Here is a 24,143-nt window from a genome sequence, read left to right on the forward strand (position 1 = left end):
GCATCACACATCAACACATGATTCTAAATACCTACAGATCCTTCCAATTACCTCAGAAACTATTATATGTAAATAAATAAATTTATTGTACGCCAAGAGCAGGAACTGTGTCTCCTTGGTCCTGAAAACAATCTTCTAACCATCGCAAACACTCAAAAAAACTTGGTGAGACGAGTGTTTACAGCAAGGGACTTGAAGGGATTCCAGTGTTTTCCTGCCTCCTTCACTCTGGCTCTCTCCCTGTGGAAAATGTCGCTTCTCCTGGCCACAGGATGAGCGTTGGCCTCCCCTGATTTATAGCCTTTTCCTGTGAGCGGCTTCCCTCAGAGCTCAAGGCAGGATGTTCTGTTTGTATTTGTTTTACTTTTCCCCTCTCGCCGGGCATTTAGATTGACTGAGATTAAGAAACCAAAATTTCCACAATGCTTTCTGATCTTTGGTTGAAGTTCAATGTGTCAAACATACTCACTACCTATGGACCCTTTGCCCTTCTCACCTCCAGCGATGATGTGGAGATCACCCAGTCTCAGTGAGAAATATAGAACCAGCTCATGTTTGGGGAGCGGATGTGTCTCCCTATGAGTACGTGGTGGCTCTCATGAGAGTGTGGTATCCAAACTTTTGGATTGCTTTCCAAAAAAAAAAAGAAAAGAAAAAAATGTCATATTAAATTTCTTGCCAAGATTTAAAAAGTGAAGTGGATGAAGTGACTTCATATGTGAAGGAAAGAGGCAGTTTCATTGGGTGGAGTTAATGAGGGCAGAGGTGAGTCATGGAGTCCTGAGCTGTGAATATAATTACAGCTCATTTAGAAACAAACACGTATGTACATGACCTTTATTCTCTACAAAGCTGCATAAACGTTTACTTCCACGCTGACACACACAACCAGGGGGAATAAATTCAAATAGCCGGAGCCAGACATCTGATCACGTTCACAGAGATTAGATGGCACTGAGTGGAAACACTGTCCTTCCACTAACCACACACCTTGACAGAGGTCAAGGTACCCAACCGCCAGGAGGCTGGTCCCCACCACTCTGGTGGTGGGAGGTGATAATGACTCGTCAGAGTGAGATTCCACCTATGAACTTTCCTTTCCTTTCCCACTTACCGTTTTCCAGCTTCCCACTGATCAACCCTTTAGGAAAATCTCTGCCTCCCCCTTCCCTGGGATGATCCCTGTATTTGGGTTGCTTTTCATGGTTCATGGTCCCCAAGTCATGCTAATTTTTTTCTTTAACCCTCATCCTTGCCTGTCTCTCTGTCACATTATGTTCCCATGGATCCTCTCTCCTCACCTCATTGTACTATTGCGATAGCCAACTCATTTCTCCTTTCAGTGTACCCTACACAATACTGCCAGGTTAATGTCCCTAAACTCCCCTTTGCAAATGTCACAGCTCACGCAGAGATCTTGAGTACCGGCCTGCAAACTCCCCAGCCTGACTTTCAAACATAAAATCTGGCCCAAATCTACTTCGCGGGGTTTTTCTCCCTTGCTCCAGTCTAACTGATGGCTACCCCGCCCCCATCACACACCCAGCAGGTTTCAGGCCTGGCGCTTGGCCGTACCGTCCTCCTCTTATCTCCTTTGTGTCTGTGAAGTTCTACCTGGCAGGTGTGCGTCGTCCTCCGAGGAGCCTTACCCAACCATCCCTTGGTTTTTTTTACCCCAACTTGACTGCACTGCCGCCCCGCCCCCCCAGAGCCAGCTCCTGCACAAAGCGCCCCTGTCCTGCGAGCCAGGACCCTCCCCACTCCCAACCTCCCTCTGCGGCACCTTCATGACGGCTCCTGACACATTATCACAAAGTGCCTGATTTTACAGTTATTTCCCTGTTAGATTATAAACTCATTGGCGATAGGGATGGTGTCTTCCTCATCTTTTTATGCCCCGCGGCACCCAACACAGGATATTATCACAGAATGTCTAGTGGATGAATACACAAAGCCGTGAAGGGCCCCTATCAGAGCAACAGACACTTTGACCCCAACTGGTCGAGGTCCTTGAGCGCCCTCCCCTTGGCCAACAATCATACCAATCATCCTGTGTCTTGGAGAAAGATCCCCGTGGGTTCACCGCGTTAGTCACCAAAAGTTGTGACAAGTCCTATGCGATTTCACAGTTTTGTGTGATACATTAGTGTGTAATAGGAAAATAAATAGCACACGTTGTAATATGCCTACCATTACCCACGACATCTGCTTCAGAGGTCAACCTTGCCAGCCTTTGGAAACGCTACTTAAAAATTCAAGATAGTCAAGTCAGATATGACACCTGAGGATTAACAGGGTAGCAAAGTGACACATGTGCTACGCACCAGCATCTGGGTCCAGAAGGGGATTTGCGTTAACACACACGCTCTCTTTTCCCCCCATCCTCCCGAAGTATGCGTCCCTTCATTAGGTAGCACTGCAAAATCCCTGTTCACAAACATCAAAATGTCCTGAAATTAAATGTCATTCTCCTCACCACTCATCTCTTTCCAAGTTCACACCAGTCTCCTCCCGCTCGCCCACAGTTTTTCCTGTCTGTGAACTTTTTGGTGCTCAAGTGCCATGTGTTTCTTGTAATGGTGACACTAATTGGTCACCACCACAGGTTTATGTCATGCCTATTTCAAAGACACTTTATGACCATCAGATTATTAGCATGTCATTAATTGACATAATAATTCCATAATGTAATTAACAATTATGCTCTCCACTGAGGAAATTAAAGCTCAGAAAAATTAAGTAACTAGTCCTAAGATTTTACAAGGTCAAAATCAAGACCAAAACTGAAAACAAGGTCTTCTGATTCAGTGCTATACTTGGAAGGGCATGCCTCCTTATCTTTCCTTATGGTGTGCTCTAAAAGATACAACGAGAAACCAGCAACAAGGCATTAAAAAACAAAAAAATGCCAGATTCTAAAAATAACATCACATATTTAATCCCCAACTGCTCACTTATCTGAACAATTGCTGTGCGTTCTTATTTGTTTTTGAGGAGAACTGACCTGTCTCTAAAACATTGGAAATGGCCTTTCCCTCCCTCAAAAGAATTTCTGGGCTGCAGTCTCTGGTTCACCAGAGCTTCTCAACTTCTGTCTCTGCTTTGGGTGCTTAAAGACACAAGTCAGATCATGTCACCTCTCACCTCAAAACCCTCTGGTGGCTTCCCCCACGACTTGGAGGAAAAGCCGAAGTCCTTACTGCGAAGGCTTTCCTGATGTGGCCCTTATTCCCACTTTACCCTCATCCCCAATCACCCTCCTCCCATTCACTACGTTCCACCTGTGCCCTCACGTTCCTCTGGCACACTCCTGTCTCAGGGCCTCCGCACACACCCTTTGCTGCAATGTTCTTCCCCAGATGTCCACATGACGTGTTGAGGTCTCCACTCTAATGTCACCCCCTCAGTGACCACTAGAGCTGTAGATCCCACCACCCCCACCTGCCTCCACCCCCACATGGTCCGATCCCGTCTTTGCCAGGTTTTCTCCCTCGGACCTGACGCTCTCCAGCACATTTGATTTATTTATCTTTTCTGTTGTCACTACCCGGTACAGCAGCCCAGGGAGCACAGCGGAGTAGCAACATACATCTCTGTGTGTGTGTATGGGGTGGGGGTGTGATGTGCAGTTGTGACTAATGCTATCATAAACTGTGCTCGATCACTTTTTATACGACTGCTAAGCACTATTACATACTCACTGGTGGTTTGAATGACTTTAAAACTCAGAATACTATTAATTTCCGGTGAGTAATTCCAAGAAACATGGTACTTGAGGGAGAATTAAGATGTTTTCAGAACAGCACAAAAGGCTGCCTGCTGTGGATCTTGGGGAAAAGACCATCCTGCTGAAGTCATTTTCCTGTTTAGTAAACCACAGCAGACAGTTTAGTGGATATTTTGAGATTTACTGTACTCTGATTCATTTAAAATGAGATTCCACATGATAATATGTTTCTTTAAAGTGTTTTGGAAGAAGTTCATGTCCATTCCAGTTCATAGTTTTCATTAAAAAAAAAAAAGCATTTGTCATTTCCAAGTTCAGGAGTTACTGTATGATACCAAAAAGTTTCTTACAAGGTACTCAATAAGATGTTAAAAAGAGCAAGAGAGAGATTTAAAATAAACACAACTATTCAACTAATTTCACCATGCATTGAGTGCCTTCCGTGGTGTGAGCCTGGGGAAATGATTTAGCCATGCTTTGCCTTATTTTGTGCACGTATAAGAGGTGAAGGGGCCTGTCTACTTATACAGACGCGGAAAGCGTGCCCCACTCCATCCCCATGAAATCCAGGGGGGTGCGGAGGGCAGGCAGCTGTGCAGTGCTCCGTTGCTGGTTCAGCACCAACTCTGCTCTACCTGCCTGGCAGCAGCTGCCCCCAGAGGTCAGAACTGGCACCAAATCAACAGGAATCGCTTCCTCACACCATCACCCATATGGCAGCAGAGCTCTGGCCCCTGTCAGCTTCCATTGTGTTCTCACTCTTGCTGGCTAATCCCTCTCCACAACCCGAGCCCACAAGACAAGTACAAAAACCACGGTTTTTACTGTGTGCATGGTTTTACTATCAGACTACTGGGTGTTTTTTTTCAATTACAGTTGACATTCAATATTATTTTATATTAGTTTCATGTGTACAGCATCGTGGTTAGACATTTATATAACTTACGAAGTGATCCTCTCCCCTCCGTAAGCCTAGTACCCACCTGGCACTAGCCAGAGTTATTACAATATTATTGACTATATTCCCTATGCTGTACTTTATATTACATGACTATTTTGTAACTATCAATTAGTACTTCTTAATCCCTTCACCTTTTTCACCCAGCTCCTCAATCCCCTGCCCACCTGGCAACCATCAGTTTGTTCTCTGTATCTATAAGTCTGTTTCTGTTTTGTGTGTTCATTTATTTTATTCTTTAGATTCCACATATAAGTGAGATCACATAGTATTTGTCTTTCTCTGTCTGACTTACTGCACTCAGTACAATACCCTCCACGTCCATCCATGTTGTCACAAATGGCAAGATTTCATTCTTTTTTATGGCCGAGTAATATTCCACTGTATATATGAGTATGTACCACATCTTCTTTATTCAATTGTCTATTGATGGGCACTTAAGTTGTTTCCATATCTTGGCTATTGTAAATAGCACGGCAATGAACATAGGGATGCATGTATCCTTTTGAATTAGTGTTTTGCGTTTCTTTGGATAGATACCCAGAAGTGAAATTCCTGGATCACATGGTAGTTCCATTTTTAACTTTTTGAGGAACCGCCACACTGTTTTCCACAGTGGCTGCACCAATTTGTAATCCCACCACCAATGCACGAGCGTTCCCTTTTTCTACATCCTTGCCAACACTTGTTTGTTGATTTATTGATGATAGCCATTCTGACCGGAGTGAGGTGATATCTCATTGTGGTTTTGATTTGGATTTCCCTGATGATTAGTGACGTCAAGCATCTTTACATATGTCTATTGGCCAGCTATACGTCCTCTTTGGAGAAATGTCTACTCTCCAAAGGTCCTCTACCCATTTTTTAATTGACTGTTTGGTTTTTTTGGTGTTAAATTATATGAGCTCTTTATAAATTTTGGATATTAACCCCTTATTGGGTGCATCATTAGCAAACATCTCTCCCATCCAGTAGGTTGTTTGTTGATGGTTGTCTTTGCTGTGCAAATACTTTTTAAATTTGATGTAGTCCCATTTGTTTTTTTTTCTTTTGCTTCCCTTACCAGAGGAAATATATAAAAATATATATGTATATCACTAAGAGCAATGTCTGAGAGTTTACTGCCTATGCTTTTTTTCTAGGAATTTTATGGTTTCAGGTCTTACTATTTACGTCTTTAATCCATTTTGAATTTATCCCTGTATATGGAATAAGAAGGTGGTGCAGTTTCTTTAAAACTACTGGTTTTGGGACCAACCTGGTGGCTCTGGTGGCTGGAGCGCCGTGCTCCTATCGCCAAGGTTACCGGTTCAATTCCCACATGGGCCAGTGAGCTGCGCCCTCTATAGCTAAGATTGTGAACAACAGCTCTTCCTGGAGCTGGGCCGCCGTGAGCAGCTGGAGGTCAGCGTGAGCTGCGGTGGGCTGCTGTGTGCTGACGTGGGCTGCTGTGCTGCCGTAGGGACTAGACTAAGAAACAATGGCTTGAACCAGAGTGGGGTGGGGGGAGGCAGAAGAAGGGGGAAAAAAGAAAAAAAAAACTACTGGTTTTGAAGATCACTGTATTTCTCATAAGATTTGCAGGAAACACATGAGATGATGATTGAGATTCTTTACAGAAAATTCTCTCTTTGACGTCATCCTAATGTATCTTGAATGCACTAAATATCTACTAACCAGGCTGTTCTGCCTTCTTCCTGCCTGCCTTCCCAAACGCCTGATGCAGTAACCTGCATATAATAAATGTTCAAGAAATAATTACTGAATTAAGGTTTCTGTGGGATGAATTTCTCAACATTAGATATCTTAAAGGACATTTCTTTGTCTGCATAGAATCTGTGTATTAATACTGAGCTTTTTGGAAAAGAACACTACGCATAGGTGGATACACTTGGCAATGGGCACAAGGCTGAATTATTTAAAATAATTTAAAATGCATGTCGCATGGCCATTGGAATATCAGAAGAATCGGAAGCATCAGATGAAAAACAGGCTAACCGCACATGAACAGAAAATCTTCACTTTTCGTCCCCGCATCTCAAAAACTGATTGCATTACTCGTGCAACGGAATGCTACAGACAATAAAAAAGAATAAACTAGTGTCCCACACCACAAGGCGGACGCATTTCAAAAACATTAGTCTGAGTGAGAGGCTTTTCACAGAAGACTACACATTGCACGATTCCATGTATATGAAATTCTAGAAAAGGCCAAACCACTCGATGCTAGAAAAAAATCAGAATACAGGTAGTCTCGGGGGCTAGAGCAAGAAGCAACTGGAAAGGAGTGTGAGGGGATGTTATAAGGTTACGGTAATGGCCTCCATTTTGTCAGGGGTTTGCATGACACAAGTTTATACATTTGTCAATACTTATCCCATGGTACACTTAAGGTTCATGCATTTTATTGCACACGAATTTTACCTTGAAGAAAAGGCAGAATCTTACCAAAAAGAAAAAAACAATCACACACAAAAATGGAACTCTAGTTAATGAGAGGTATGCTGAAGTGTCTGGTGCAAAGTGTACTGATAGCTGCAACTTACTGTGAGATGCATAAAAAAAAGGTGGATTCACATAAGAAAGAAAGAGATACATGGAAATGTTCATGGATCTGCTAATGTGTATCAAAGAAATACAAGAAGGATAAACCTGAAACCAAGGAGATTTGTTACCTGCAAGGAGTAGATGGGAATATAGTGGGAAGAATGGGGGAAAAGCAGCCCTTCCCTGAGTGCACCTCTCTTCATAGTTCCAACTTTAGAATCGGGCAATGTGTTTCTCATATCGAACCCTTCCCCCCCAACACAAACAAAGTAAATGTAAATATTTAAAATCAACCAAGATATGGAGGAAACCTACAATGAAATACAAACAGTAACAGATGAGCCTAACTGTATTAGAAATGAGGAGACATCCGACCAGAAGAGGGTGGGGGAAGAAAAGAACTAAGCCAAGTGACTTGGGGAAACAGTATTTTGGCTGTACACTACAATGCTAAAAAACAAAAGAATTGTGTACAAATATCATACTCTAATTCGCAAATTTGTTTCTCACCGGGGTATGGATTAGCGATTCTGAATCTACTTTGCGTGTACACTAGGACTAACCAAATAAGCAAATATGTTGTGGATAATGAGAGCTACGTTTTTCACTGATGGAGGCAGAAGTTACTAGTAGAGAAAAGGGATGGTCCAGAATGAACCCGTGCTGTTGAATTGGTCTCAAAGGCATCAGTATGAACTCATGATTTCATGTGGCTATGAATACATATATGCACATATATCCTCACACCAGATGGAGAAATACAGGTGTGTGTATGGATGTGTATAGGTCTTAATAAACACACGTATTTCCCAGCTCTCTACGAGAGCCTGAAGACAGTGACACCCCCGTAGCAATAACCACACTTAGCGCCCAGATCTTGGTTTGTAAGTACCATTCTCAAAAAACAAAAACAAACAAACAAAAACCCCAAAAACAGGGCTCCTTAGAGGAAAAAAAAACTAGGGAAAATAAAAAATGAGCCTGCAATATCTCATAGTGCCAGCAAGTAAGAAAGTACTCAAAAAATGATGGGGCATGTCAAAAGGACTTGAGCTAATCTGAAGAAAGCTTCTGGCGATCAAACTGCGACAATCTGAGCAATAACATAAATAATGATAACACTGGATTTTAACCCAAAGATTAAAATAAATATTCCTGACTCTATGTGTTATGAATAAATAATTGAATAAATAAACAAATGGGGAAGAAGGGACACCTCTTCCTTGCAGTTTAATTCCAGCTAATGAATGTAGAAAGAATGAGGGACGCAGGAAAGTGCCATTAGAGAATTAGAAATAATTGCTGCAGAAACAACCCTTCAATGCTAAAATTAATTAAGCGAAAGTTTAAGGAGAAGCGGCATATTTGCATGGTCTCAAAGTATCTCCTCCAAAACACTTGCTATTTACAAAGTGAAAAATAGTAAATTTACAGTGGAGAAACCTGGCGCACAACCCCTTATGCAGTGATAAAAGTAATTACACGGTAGTAATTACACAGGGTGACATCACATAACCCCCCTGATTCGATGGACTGAGAAGGGCATAGTCTCACTTCTGTGCTATTTTTGTAAAAGATGCACAGTCTCAATCTAATCACGAGAAAACTTTAGACAAACTCAAATTGCAGGACAGCCGATAAAATATGTGGCCAGTACACTTCAAAGGAGCCACAGTGGTCACAGACAAAGACTGAGAAACTAGCAGAGATTGGAGGAGACTGAGGAAACCCAACAGGGGGGCCCTGGGTTGGATGCTGGCCAGAAAACTGACATTAGTGGAAAATGCATGAAATTTAAATAAGATCTGTAGATTCATTAGTAGTAATATTCATTTTCTGGTCTTGATCATTGCATCGTGGTTTCTGTAAGATGCTAACTTTAGCGGAAGCTGGTGGAGGGTATTTGTGAATGCTCTGTATTACTTTTGCAACTTTTCTATAAGTCTAAAGTTATTTCAAAATAAAAAATTACCAAAAATGAGATGTGCTGATGGGTGGATAGATGGTGATGTGATAAACAGACACATTAAAACGCTACTGGTAGATTCTAGGTACTGGGTGTTCACTGCACAGTTCTTTCAGCTTTTCTGTATATTTGAAACTTTTGCAAATAAAATGTTGGAAACATCCAATTAATAAACCAAATTTAATTTTGGTTCTGGTGGTAACTTATCTACTGCTAATGGAACATAAAGAGCAAAAGTAATCAGGAATTTGACACAAGCAAGGTGAAATAACGTGACTTTTGCCGCGCGGTGTGACACTGGGACGAAGACCCTGCCCTGGAGTTGGGAATCAGAACAATCTAATCTAAGCCACAAAGGGTCAAGTAAACAATAGCAAGAGAAGAGCTCTCAAAACCTGAAGTGAATGTAATTATTAACAAGACAGGGTGGCCTACATGTTTGGGTGCATAGAATCTGCTCGGTGCTTGCTGTCCTCTGGTAGAGATCCGGCCTGTGAAGGTGCTCGTTCTAGCCTCCTACTCAAGGCCTGATGAGGGGAACCTTATCAAGCTGCTGATTAGAAGAGGGAGGAGGTGGTGGAGTCAGCTAAGCCAGGGCTGGTGCAAATTGGTGCAGTCGCCTTACTTAATATTAGTTAATTGCTAAACAAACTGATTTAGTGAATCAGCCCCACAGTAAAATGATGTAACAAGCAATAAACGTGCACTGGTAACCTTTGGTGTGCTGCATGAATGTACACACTGTAACCCACATGTTTATCATTGAATGCGGGAAATGGTGGACTTGTAATGAAATACACACATGTTCCTTGGAGATTGAGAGTCAGGGCAACGATGAAGGGAAAAACATGATCTTCATGCACTAAAGATTCACAGATCAGGAAACGTCCTATGAGATAATTCAGAAAGCTTCTGGTTCCCAGTATAGAACAGGAAACGCCAGAAGTCCGATTCAGCCCTAGGAGGATAGACATTTAGGGAAAATTCCAAGACCTCGTCCTCTGGGGAACTCTGAAAGGAATCAGACCCAGAAGGTGGAGACTTCATCGGCTGCTAAACTTATCTGGTTCTACAAGTAAACTGTGAGGGCTTGAAAACTTGGTAACACAGAAGTCAGTTGCAAAGCTGGAACAGAACTAAAAAACACTTCCCCAATGACGAATAGTCTTCTTTGAATGTGTAGCGCACGAAACTTGGATATCTCAGTCGAGAACCGATAGGCCGTATGTGGAGAGAAGGAAATTTGGTCTGTGATCAAGGCCCTTTCAGGTACAAATTGAATCCTGGCAAGTTAATAATTTTACATAATAATAACTCTGAAAAACATTAACATAATAATAACTCTGAAAAACATTAGTGGCTCATATCCTTTAAACACTTCAGTGTACCAGGCCTTATGCTCTGCAACTAGATGGAGTAACTCAATAATAATAATTTCTTCCCAGAGGCTCACTGAACCCCAACAGGACCGGGCTAACCTACCGTTTACTGGCAATTCTAAGAGACATGAGGATGACTATTTTGAGCCTCCTCCACAGTATTCTCTCTCTCTCTCTCTTTCGTACACATTGAAGGTTTGCCAAGGGTTGAATCAAAAATGATTCCAGCTGCATTTATTTCAAAATTGTCAGGCAGAACCAGTCCTCCAGACAGCACTGGACTACTCATGTGTAATGCGACAGGGCACACACATGCTACATTTCTTCTCTGATCTTCAAAGGGCAGGCATCTCATAGAGAAAAGTCCTTTTGTGGCAAATTGTACTCGTGCCTGGAAAACAGCACAAGATGCCACAAACACATAAATTCACGCAGAGGTTCTGCAGTAAGAATCTGATGTGTTAAAAACAGTCAGTTTCAGAGCATACTCCATTCTGACAGATACTCCACAACCATATTTTTAAAAAGAGGGGAAGATGAACATTAATCCCTTTAGATAATTTTTTAAAAGGTCCGACGTCAATTCTGATTTTTTTCTGAAGTAGGACACGAAGTTAGCACATTATTTTCCTAGATCCGACACAACGGTTTTTTACTGCATCTTCCATATTCAACTTAATAAAGCCAACAAGTGCCTATTTTTAAGGACTGATTGATATCACTGGCATTCCAATGGCTGGATGGCATTGTTAGTATGAAGATGCAAACCATTGTTTTACAGAACAGTGATTCAGTTCTCCTGAGTAAGACAGCAAAGTCTCTGAGCAGATCTCTTCTCTTCCTCACTCTGCGGGAACCGCCCAGCCAACCCTGATCTCAACAGTAGAGCAAACCACCATGCATTCAGGAAAAAGAAGATTTCTTCATAGAGCTCAAGATATCTGCTTTGACCTTTGGACGTTTAAATGCCCTGACTCTGTTTCTAATTATAAAATTGAAATATGGACTTTGCAAGGTACAATGAGGGCCAGGTACCATTTGTGCAACACAAATGGCCGCTCCGTCCCTGCTGTGAGCCATCTCAGACCCTCTTGCTGCTCTTCCTCCAGACGCAACCCTATTATTTGGGGGTTACAGTCTCACCCCCACACACATCGTAGTCCCCCTTTGTGGATCAAGGCTGCAAGCCTCACCTTGCCTCCTCCTTTCAACCTATAAACGTCCCTGTCTTTCTTTTCACCTTAGAAGACCAGTGTTTCTGAGTCTCGTTCCCCTATGGCCCCTGCTGGGTTTTATTGCTTCAAGCTCTCTCTCTCCACTGCTCTCTCCCTTTGCCTACACAGAAGCTCCACTATTCAGCACCTGAAGAAAAACTTGACCTCTGACCTCTTGCAGGAGCTCCGATGTCCCTGTGCTCTCTCCTACCTGTTGGTGCTCTTTCAGCATCTACATAATTCTTCACCCATCTGCTTCTCTTCTTCTTCGCCAGGATGCTGGGCCAAGTGATCATTATGTCTCACCTGGATTCTTCTACTTTATTTGAAAATGCAAAACTGACTGCCTTAGCAGTTAACGTGTGTTAACGTCCACACGTCAGCAATTTCCTCATTGTTCTTAGACTCAAATCCTTATGATCGTTCAGAAGACCCAGAAGGGACTCCTGTCACTGTCCCCTTTGCTCTCTCCACGCACTAGGTTTCGCATTTGCTTTCCCCATTGCCTGGAATATTCTGCTTTCTACGCTCACCCCCAACTATTTCATTCCCCTTCACCCTTCAGGTCTAAGCTCCAATTTCACATCCTCAGGGATCCTTTTCTGGCCCCCCAATTAGCACCATATTTCTTCCTGCCAAGGCACTGCCCCAGTTTGTGATGACACATTCACTTTGTGTCATCATTTGATCAGTGCCTCTCTCCCACGAGACCCTCAGATCCATGATGGAAAACCTACGTCACCTTGCTCACATTTATATCCACAAAGAATGGCATGAGTTCCAGCCCTTCTCAGGAACTCAGTAAACACTCACTCTTGTCAAAGTCTAACATTCCAGAAAGAGAAGGCTAACCTTGTTCCTGCTCCCTGGTTTCCATTCTCCGCTGAGCACAACGTGCCTTCCAGTCACTCTGCTCTTCTGAAAGTCGCCAATGGCTTCCTCACTGTCAGTCCACCCTGTTCTTTTAACCAGACCCACAGTGAAGGCACCATTGAGCCCTGTTGGCCACGCTCTCCACTGCCTTCCATGTCCTCCTGACCTCTTGGGTGAACTGCTGTCCTCCTTGTATCTTTGGTCCATTTCCCTGGCTCCTCTGTCCTCACTCCTTAAATACTGAGGCCCCTCAGAGTTCTGAACGTCTTGCTCTTATCTCCCAGTCCATCTCACTGACTTCTTCACCTTTGGATACCTCTGAGAATCTGATCAAATTTACGGACGCACTCCATCCAGCACACCAAGTGGAAACTCACAGGAAATATTGCTTATAATTTCTGGTGGTTATAGAGCCGTGAACCCCAATTGTCTGGGCCACCCTGGATCCCACTTAAGGAGCCCAGACTACCTGCGCTCCCTAGGCACCGTCTCCCACTTCTAACTACTACTTTTGTCTGCTAACTCTCTTCCTAGCCCCAACTACTCTTGAACTCTAGTCCTATTTTCAAATAGCTATTTCCAGCTCTTCCTAGATGTCCCACCAGCACTGTCCAAGGAAACTCATTTATTTCCCCAAACCTGCTGTCTTTCCCTATCCCTGCTGTCTTTCTGATTTTAAGGAATTCCTATGATTCATCCGTGACATCTCTATAAAGTTATCCAGGTTCCTTCCCAGAAAAATAAAAACGAAACTTTAATTTTCTCAATCCAATGTTCAAATAGTCTTTCAAAATGCACTCAACCTCTTTCCTGAAAACAAACCAATTCCAGAACAAACTAATTAAAAATAAAATGTATACACTTCAAAAAGAGGGACAATGATGAGGGCCGGCCCGGTGGCTCAGGCGGTTGGAGCTCCGTGCTCCTAACTCCGAAGGCTGCCGGTTCGATTCCCACATGGGCCAGTGGGCTCTCAACCACAAGGTTGCCGGTTCAACTCCTCGAGTCCCACAACGGGTGGTGGGCTCCGCCCCCTGCAACCATGATTGAACATGGCACCTTGAGCAGAGCTGCTGCTGAGCTCCCGGATGGCTCAGTTGGTTGGAGCGCGTCCTCTCAACCACAAGCTTGCTGGTTTGACTCCCGCAAGGGATGGTGGGCTGCGCCCCCTGCAACTAGCAACGGCAACTGGACCTGGAGCTGAGCTGCGCCCTCCACAACTAAGACTGAAAGAACAACAACTTGAAGCTGAACGGCACTCTCCACAACTAAGATTGAAAGGACAACAACTTGACTTGGAAAAAAGTCCTGGAAGTGCACACTGTTCCCCAATAAAGTCCTGTTCCCCTTCCCCAATAAAAAAATAAAAGAAGAGGGACAGTGACGTCAGATTAGCAGCCCCAGCCACCCCTCAGCGCCACCACAGGTGTAATAAATGTGCTAAGGGACCAATGAAGAAGACATGAAACAGGGAGGAAACAGAGCTATTCATTTGGCATCGATTCGAACCACAGCACCTGTGTACGGCCCTCCTATTACATGGAGCCACCCTAGTATCCCAATTATTCTCCAAAACAACAGCTTGGCTGGCCTCCCCCCTGACCTCTAACACTCAGCTCTGCTGGAGTCATTCCACCACCCTGGCATGCGTCTCCACTCTGTTTTGACTTTTCAAATTCTTCCTCAAGGCCCAGAACAAATGACTCATACATGGGCAGTATGTCGCCTCTCTATCTGCGAGCGGAGCCCAAGCTGTACCTTTTCAACAAAGCCTTCTCCAATGCAATTATGTCAGCAAATGCTTACAGGCACATGTTACGTGTAAAGTGCTGTGTCCCGTGTCGGGCGAGTGTACTAGAACAGGGAGGAGGTAGAAAGATGACAAGAACGTGGCCTCTGACTCAGTGTGTTTATAATCCAGTAGAACATTTTTTAAAAAACAATACTAAAACTAAGTAAAATGCTGGGCTGAAACACACAGGCATTAGGGTACAAAGTGAGGCAGAAAGGATTTCTTTCCTTTCTCTGAAATTGCATCCTGTTTGTACTCCTTCGTGGGTCAACGGCACTCGTGTGCTAATCCATACTCACAAGTGGTGTGGAAGCCTCCTACACCCAGGTGAACTATATTTCGTCTGCCTCTAGTGAATCCGCAAGAATGAGCCTTTGAGCAGAGGCGAGGTTTGGCAGAAGAGGCAAGAGGACATCCTATTGAGGGAACAAGTTCTTGTAAAGGTGGCTCACCGCCTATTTATCATGAAATAGCAGCAAATAATAACCAAGCTTTGAATTAACCAAAACTTTTACCCTCCACAGAATGAGTCATTGACGCACCAAAGTATACGCTACTGAACGTTCCATTGTGTTAGCCTGCAAAACTCCTAAATTTGAAGTAAATATTAAATATGTCTTCCCAAATGTTTTCAGAGCAATCGAGAAATGCAGTTGAGGACAAATGAATCGCAGGAACCAGTCTAAACCCCACCCTGATGATCCCGTTAAGATGAGAGCAATGGTCAACAGCAAAGTGGAGGCCAAGTTCAGATGCTGCTGTGCCGCAGCCGGGAGGTGGTTCGCCGCCAGCCCTTACAGTACGTGGTTTGCTGGGGCCTGTGAGTCACCCATGAGGGGAGCTGCAGTTCTCGACCAGTGCTGTAGGCACTGAGATCCGGTATTTGCTTTTAGACCGTGGGAGCAAAGACTAATAAGGAAAATGCAGCACAGCAGCTGGAAAACCAATTCCCTCCGGACTGTCCCAAAGTGCTCCTGCCAAGTCATTTCCCATCCTCGGGACAGGGGAGGTCCCCGAGTATGTGTGCGTTTCTGTCCTTCAGACTCATTTCTTTTGCCTCACTTATCACTTTACAGCCCAGCTGAAAGTGATACTAAGCTCCAACTCCTTCTTGTAACACCAAACATGACAAAAACCCATCATTAAACACACAGCTCAAAAAATTTCATTTCAGGGCCGGCCCGGTGGCTCAGGCGGTTAGAGCTCCATGCTCCTAACTCCGAAGGCTGCCGGTTCGATTCCCATGTGGGCCAGTGGGCTCTCAACCACAAGGTTGCCAGTTCAATTCCTTGACTCCCACAAGGGATGGTGGGCTCTGCCCCCTGCAACTAGCAATGGCAACTGGACCTGGAGCTGAGCTGCGCTCTCCACAACTAAGACTGAAAGGACAACAACTTGAAGCTGAATGGCACCCTCCACAACTAAGATTGAAAAGACAACAAATTGACTTGGAAAAAAAAAAAAAAAGTCCTGGAAGTACACACTGTTGCCCAATAAAGTCCTGTTCCCCTCCCCCAATAAAAAAATGTGTATACCTTTAAAAAAAAAAATTCATTTCAGTATATTCCTTTGATCCTTTCGAACACTGCATATTCAGCCATTTTGAGATTCCAGATAACAGACTATGCTAGTGTTAGTTGATATGGTGGCAAGATTGTGCCTCGTCCAACCAAGACAATGTCATAATGTCATTCAGTCTTGTCATCTGTGTGACTGAAACAAAAATTCGGACCTCACCCAACACCGCTGGACTGAGCAAGAATTCTACAAGACTAAGAGAAAGCAAATTAACACTCACCTCCTTTCTTGACTTCAAGAGAGTGTGAACAGCTTCAGCAGGAAACCGGCAATTTCCTTGGAAAAACCACTTGGATTCTAGCAAAAATCCTGAATGATCAGCTGTCGGAAGGATGAATACATTTTAGGGACTAAGGTTTACCATTCAATGCTTAGAATCAAAAGTAATGTTTTGACCAGGCAATATTTTTTTTTTTTTTAAGATTTTATTGGGGAAGGGGAACAGGACTTTATTGGGGAACACTGTGTACTTCCAGGACTTTTCTCCAAGTCAAGTTGTTGTCCTTTCAATCTTAGTTGTGGAGGGTTCTGTTCAGCTTCAAGTTGTTGTCCTTTCAATCTTAGTTGTGGAGGGCGCAGCTCAGCTCCCCGTCCAGTTGCCGTTGCTAGTTGTAGGGGGCACGGCCCACCATCCCTTGCGGGAGTCGAACCAGCAACCTTGTGGTTGAGAGGACGCGCTCCAACCAACTGAGCCATCCGGGAGCTCAGCAGCAGCTCAGCTCAAGGTGCCATGTTCAATCATGGTTGCAGGGGGCGGAGCCCACCATCCCTTGCGGGGCTCGAGGAATCGAACCGGCAACCTTGTGGTTGAGAGCCCACTGGCCCACGTGGGAATCGAACCAGCAGCCTTCGGAGTTAGGAGCACGGAGCTCTAACCGCCTGAGCCACTGGGCCGGCCCACAATATTTTTTTTTAAAGTTAGCTCAGTGGTAAATCCATTTCTCTGGATACAAATATCTAGCAACATATCTTAGTTTATTAACATTAATTTTTGTGGTATGCACAGTCTTTCTGTTTCAGTAACATTTCCTCTGAGCTGTTTTTTTCTGTGACATGTTAGTTATCAACAACAGGTATTGGGGCGTTCCTATGTAAAGAACGCTGTTCCTACAGAGAATATAAGCAAAATTATAATCCAGCTGAGAAAAAGTCTACAAACTAGTGTGGGGGCTAAAAACATAATACTTTTCCTCCCACCTTCTAAGTTCTTCTATCTGGGCTCATCATCAAATTAACAGAGAGATTCACAGGAGAAAATCATATTTTAATACATGTGCATGGGGAATTCACAGACCCATGAAAGTTCCAAAGGCAATGAGGCAACACTGGGTCCATGAGATATATTGGACAAAGAAGAAAGGGGGAGAAATGGGGTCTTAGATTTCAGAAGGAAGAATGGGAGATTTACAGGTAGAGAGGAAGAGCAGAACACACCTGGCAGGTAAAGTCTCGCTAGGCAACTCAGAAACAATAGGACACGGTATCTGGCTAATAGGCCCCTTGCCTAAAGCCCCGCTATTTACCAGACTTAATTCAAATTAGGCTAACGGAGAACATCCTAAGGTTTCCTTCCCCAAGCAAGTTTCTCTGTCTGAATCTCTTGGGCAGGAAGTGGGGGAGGGCCAAAGGTTCTTTCTGAGCCTTGTTTCTTAATAATCAGCTGAAAATCAATATCCCAAAAAGGCAGCTTTCTGGTGGCAAAACTTTGGTTCCCTTCCCTAGCTATGCACAGATGTAAGTAATGAATACGCTGTTTTGATGATTTTCACCCAGTCAGATCTGTTCGACTAGCAGCTCTTCAGCATGATCCTAGCCCTGTAGCTTCCTTGGCCGAAACATAGGAGGGAACGTGTAAAATCCGTAATATCTCACTTATCTGAGAATCATTTACATGACAACCTTAGCTAAGTGGAACTCTGCTGAGAAGGCAAAGGGAAAACAAAAAGATATTCAAATAGCAGTGACAAAGAGAATGCACCAAATGGCATATGCACAGAGAAGAGACATAAGGAGAACAAGTGTAACTGCCTGGAGAGGAAAAAAGCTACTCATATAAAGCCAGTCTGGAGGCAAAAAGTTCTAACACTCTCAAGAGACCTCAGACACCTACCTCTCTGTAAGGGGCTAGAAAAGCTGCCAGCACACGATGCTCTCAGCATTCGTTGATGGATGATGGATAGCTGCTGCTCTAAATGATGACCCAAGACCTCAGTTATTAGATAAATTGCACTTCATGTAATTTTACTTAGGTATGGCTAGAAGTAGAGTAACACTGTACAATTTTGTTCAAAAAGCTTACTGTAAAAATAAGCTCCTTACATAATAAAGCAAGCATCAAACAAGGACAACGGTTCTATTAGTTCTAAAATGGAATCCAGAGTATTTGTGAGTTCCCGCCAAGATGGCAGAATAAATAAACACTGTGCTTACTTCCTCTCACGACCATATCAAAATCACAACTAAACTACAGAACAACCGCCATTAAGAATTCCCTGAAGTCTCCTGAACTGAAGCCCTACAACTAAGGACCTTCAGAAGAAGCCACCTCGAGACTGGTAGGAGGGGCAGAGATGCAGAACGAGCCGGTCCCACACCCACGTGTGACCATTAAAAATCGGGGGGGTATATCTCAGCTGCGGAGGTCCTCCCCTCCCCTCAGAGGAGCAAGGGGTCCCAGTGCCACACCAGGCTCCCAGCCCAGGGTTCCAGTGTCCTAGAGAGAGGTCCCCATAATTTCTGGTTGTGAAAACCAGCGGAGATTGTGGCTGAGTGAGACGGAGGGCAGCTGGGGTCCCAGGCGCTCCTCCTAAAGGGACTGTGCACGGACTTACTCACCGATGGACTTACTCACCAACAGAATCACTGGCTTTGAGCTCCAATGCTGGGGCAGCAGCTGGAGAGGAGACAGGGACATATGGGGATTGGGATGGTGGGGGTACTGAGGTATCTGGCTTCAGGAAGAGGGTGGGAGGGGCAGCGTCATCCCAGAAGGAGGAGCTGGTGGAAGTTTCTTTGTTGAGCTCTCCCCCATTCCTGAATCTCCATCAAGCTGGCCCCACCCTGGTGATTCTGAGACCACACCCCTGCCCAACTTTCAGGTACATTCAAGCCACTTCCAGTGACTTTTTCGTACAAACCGCCTACCTTGGCTCAAGCTGCAGACTTTGCCAGGGTCTCTCAAAGCTTCATGGAACCCAGACGAGCAGCAGCTGCTTGAGTATGTCCTGTACCTTGGGCTGAGCAGCCCCAAGCCCAGCATTAGCGGCAACCGGCCTTGGTTTGTAGCTCGGCCCCTTCAGGCACTTACAAGCACTGCACAGGCGGCAGCCATCTGCAGGATTGCTTTAAGGGGCCACCAGGTGGCCCCAGCTGGGGCACGAGCTGTGGTTGAATTTGACATCCCAGGTGGCCCTGGGGCTGGCATGCCCAGGGGCAAGCTTCAAAACAAGCTGGAGCACCCAGCCACCTCCAAGGAGGACACACCCAAGGGGCAGATTGGGCAGGTACCAGAGTCCTGCTGAGGCAGATCCTGCTCTGTAGGCTCAGCCCCTGCACCACAACTCCTCCACTGTAGTCAAGGCCAATCCTCACAACCAGTGAGACCAAGGATCAGTCCCTCCCACTGATGGGCAAACAGCAACCAAGGCTCAACTACTACAGGAGGGCACACACAACCCACACAAGGGACACACCTGGAGCACCCAGCTCAGGTGACCAGGGAGACTGTGCCACTGAGCCCCACAGCACACCTACTACATAAGGCCACTTACTAAGACCGGGAGACACAGCAGCCCTACCTAATGCATAGAAACAAACACAGGGAAGCAACCAAAATGGGGAGACAAAGAAATACGTCCCAAATAAAAGAACAGAACAAAGCTCCACAAAAATAACTAAACAAAATGGAGACAAGCAGTTCACCAGACGCAGAGTTCCAAGCACTGGTTATAAGGATGCTCACAGATCTCAGGAAGAACCTCAACAAAGAGATAGGAAAACAGAAAAGTGGAGACAGAAAACAGAAAAAGGAACACAATAACAAAAATGAAGAATGCATTACAGGGAATAAACAGTAGATTAGATGAAGCAGAGGATCAAAGCAGCAAGTTAGAAGATAAGGTAGCAGGAAACACCCAATCAGAACAGCAAAGAGAAAAAAGAATCCAAGAAAAAAAATGAGAGTTTAAGGGGCCTCTGGAACAACATCAAACATACCAACATTCACATTATAGGGGTACCAGCAGGAGAAGAGAGAAAGCAAGGAATTGGAAACCTATTTGAAGAAATAATGATGGAAAACTTCCCTAATCTGGCAAAGGAAACAGATATATACAAGCTCAGGAAGCGCAGAGAGTCCCAAACAAGATGAACCCAAACAGGCCCACACCAAGACACATTATAATTAAAATGCCAAAGGTTAAATACAAAGAGAGAATCCTAAAAGCAGCAAGAGAAAAGTAGTTAGTTACCTACAAGGGAGTTCCCATAAGACTGGCAGCTGATTTCTCAACAGAAATTTTACAGGCCAGAAGGGATGGGCACAAAATATTCAACATGATGAAAAGCAAGGGCCTACAAGATTACTTTACCCAGCAAAGCTATCATTTAGAATGAAAGTACAGATAAAGAGCTTCCCAGACAAGAAAAAGCTAAAGGAGTTCATCACCACCAAACCAGTATTACAAGGAATGTTAGAGGGACTTCCTTAAGATGAAAAAAATCAAAACTATGAATAATAAAATGGCAATAACTACATACCTATGAACAATTACTTTTAATGTAAATGGATTAAATGCTCCAATCAAAATATGGGGGAGGGGCACTGAATGGATAATAAAACAAGACCCTTCCATATGCTGCCTACAAGAGACTCACTTCAGATCGAAAGACACACAGACTGAAAGTAAAGGGATAGAAAAAGATGTTTCATGAAAATGGAAACAAACAAACAATAAAACCTGGGGTAGAAATACTTATACCAGACAAAACAGACTTTAAAACAAAGACTATAATAAAAGACAATGAAGGACCTAGTAACCCTACGTCTGGGTATTTATCCAAAGAAACCCAAACGCTACTTTAAGGGGATGTGCTCATTCATATGTTCATTGCAGCATTATTTACAATAACCAACACATGAAGGCAACCTGGGTGTCCCTGAATGGATGAAGAAGAGGTGGTACATATATACAATGGAGTATTACTATGCCACTAAGAAAGAACGAAATCTTGCCATCTGTGACAACATGGATAGACTTAGAGGGTATTATGCTCACTGTAGTAAGTCAGACAGTAAAAGACAAATGTGATATGATTTCACTTATAAGTGGAATCTAAAGAACACAATAAACACACAAAACAGAAACAAACTTACAGATACAGAGAACATTTGGATGGTTATCAGATGACAGGGGGGTTTGGGGGTGGGTAAAAAAGTGAATGAGATTAAGAAGTACAAATTGGTTGTTACACAGTAGTCAGGGAGATGTAGGGTACAGCATAAGGAATACAGTCAATAATATTTAATAACTATGTATGGTGTCAGATGGGGACTAGATTTCTCAGGGTGATAGATGGGTGAAGATAGAAAAAGGTGAAGGGATTAAGAAATACAAGTTGGTAGTTAGAATATAGTCATGGGGATGTAAAGAAAAACACAGGAAATATAATCAATAATATGGTAATAACCATGTATAGCACCAGGTGGGTCCTGCTGAATGACTATGACGTACACCTGAAAACAATACAATATTGTAGGTTAGCTACATTTTTATAAAAATCTTATAAATAAATGAAGTATTTATTACAAATAGGTCATCAAATAAAATAAAAAAGTGCAATGGAATGGAATCCAGGTTACTGTCTACCTGAGGAAAAATGGAATTCTGTTGTGCTCCAGGAGGAAATGGTCAGGTGTAGAATGCTACATACAAAAGGGCAATCTTAATATTCACTCCTCGGGCAACATGTGGTACTCCTTTACTACATGTATAAATTAAAGAAAATTGCTCCTTTGGATTTATTATCTTAGGATTCAAAAATAGACTGGACAACTAATCATCATCTCAAGTATGGGGGAACGGAGCTCTTTATCTGCCCCTCAAAACTTGCTCTACCCATGGTCTTCCCAGCTCCTTACTGGTGACCCCATCCTTCTGGTCACCCAGGCCCACACCCTGGGAATCCACTTTCCTTCACATCCCACGGCCAATCCGTCAGCAAATCTTCTTGGCCTTTCCTTTGAAACAGTTCTACAATCTGTTTCTCAGCAGCCCCCTTACTAACACTGTGGGTCAAATCACCACTATCTTGGTCTGAATTACCACGAAGCTTCTCAACTAGCCTCCCTGCTTTCTGTCCACTCCCTTAAGCCACTTCTCCACATACAGCTCAGAGGAATCCTTTCAAAATGTAAGTCAGATTTACATCCGTCCTCTGCTCAGCGGCTCCCAAGGTCCCCTTCTCCTGCAGAGTAAAAGCCAGGGTCCTCGCTTCCTCCTCCTGTCTCCCAGCTCACTCTGCTCCAGCCTACCAGCCTTCTTAGTGCTGCTTGGACACTGCTGTGCACTGCTGTTGCCTCTGCCTGGAATGTTCATTTTCCCCCAAATATCCCTCTGGTTTATTCCCTAAGGAGCACTCTTCCCAATGAGCATGAAAACCTCACTCCAGAATGAACTCCCAATTTGGATGCACTTTCCTGCCTGTCTCTTATATTTTCTTTCCAAAATGATAATTACATATTACTCTTGGAGAGAGCTTTAGAGCTTACAAAGTGATTTTGCATATAGAATTTCATTTGATTCTCACAACCATCCTAAGGAAAGAGGCCTCACAGGTGTTATAATTCCCACTTCACAAGTCATGAAACCAGGGCTCATAAGGTTAAATGAAACTGTGCAATTTCACACAACTGATAAGAGGAGAGCTGAGTTTAAAACCCGGTTTTAGATTCCTGGTCTACTACACTTTCCACGAAATCACAAATTTATTATTTATTTTACATTCCGGTTTATCAGCCTCAATACTCTTTCCCTCCTTCCCAACCAGTTCCTTCTCTTATCTATTTTCTTCCCTTCGGGCATTGTACAGAGACTGGAGAACTTAAGAAGCCCAGGAGCTAGGGGTGGGAACATTTACAGAATGATACACAAGTGAACAAAAGATCAGTTAGGGCTGAAGGGGACCAAAGTTTTGCCACCCTAAAGTTGTCTTTTTGGGATCTTGATTTTTAAGCTGCTTATTAAGAAACAAGACTCAGAAAGAACCTTGGACCCTCTGCGCTTTCCTGCCTCAGAGATTCAGAGGGATAAACCTACTCCAGGAAGGGAATCTCGGATGTTCACCGCAGCAGCCTGACTTGAATCCAGTCAGATGGATGGGAGAGCGTCAAACAGGGGCTTGTTTACTAGATTGCACCCTGTGATTCATTGTTTTTGGCTGCCCAGCAAAACTTTACCTGCCTTGTGTGTTTGGCTCTTCCTCGACAAGCTGCAAATCACCCATTCTCACTTTTGAAATCTAAGATCCCGCCTTCCCCCTTTCTCCTTTGTCCAAAATGTCGTATGTACCCAACGTTGCCTCACTGTCTTTGGAACTTTCTTGCCTATGTGAATTCCCCATTGCATATATTAAAATTTGGTTTTCTCCTGTGAATCTGTTTCTGTTAATTTGATTATTAGCCCAGCTAGAAGAACTTAGAAGGTGGGAGGAAAAGTGTTATTTTTTTAGCCGCCTCCCTCAATGCTTAGTAGGTGAACTCCTAAAGGAACTAATTCAAAATAAACCTATACAGGGCTCGCTGTAGATTAATTAAGAACTTTCCAACTGACTTTTGATGATGATTTTGAAGGAAGGGGAGGGGTAAAGAATGACAGGAATGAAGAGTGCAATTTACTCCTTTTTATCAGGCCTAGAACAACATGTACTCCTACAATTTAGGAGGGTTTTTTTTAACCACTTAGTCACAGGTTAAGTGAAGCAACCACCAAAAAAAAACCTGCAAGTAGAAACCCCCATACGCATGCCGGTCATCAGAGAAATAAATGAATCTCAAAATACGAAAAGTAAGAAAACGAAATCATCTGAAAGTAAAAACGACAACTTCAATAT

General features: G+C 43.7%; 1 long non-coding RNA gene across 1 annotated transcript in view; it reads right to left on the reverse strand.

Moving 5' to 3' along the window:
* LOC109455265 (uncharacterized) overlaps positions 1–24,143 on the reverse strand; it is a 147,611-nt gene that overhangs the window by 93,683 nt on the left and 29,785 nt on the right. The window contains exon 6 of the long non-coding RNA XR_012497830.1: positions 16,255–16,355. This is a non-coding gene — a long non-coding RNA (uncharacterized LOC109455265). The remainder of the gene's footprint in view (positions 1–16,254; positions 16,356–24,143) is intronic.

The sequence above is a fragment of the Rhinolophus sinicus genome, linkage group LG06 (assembly GCF_036562045.2).
Source record: "Rhinolophus sinicus isolate RSC01 linkage group LG06, ASM3656204v1, whole genome shotgun sequence".
Lineage (NCBI taxonomy): Eukaryota > Metazoa > Chordata > Mammalia > Chiroptera > Rhinolophidae > Rhinolophus > Rhinolophus sinicus.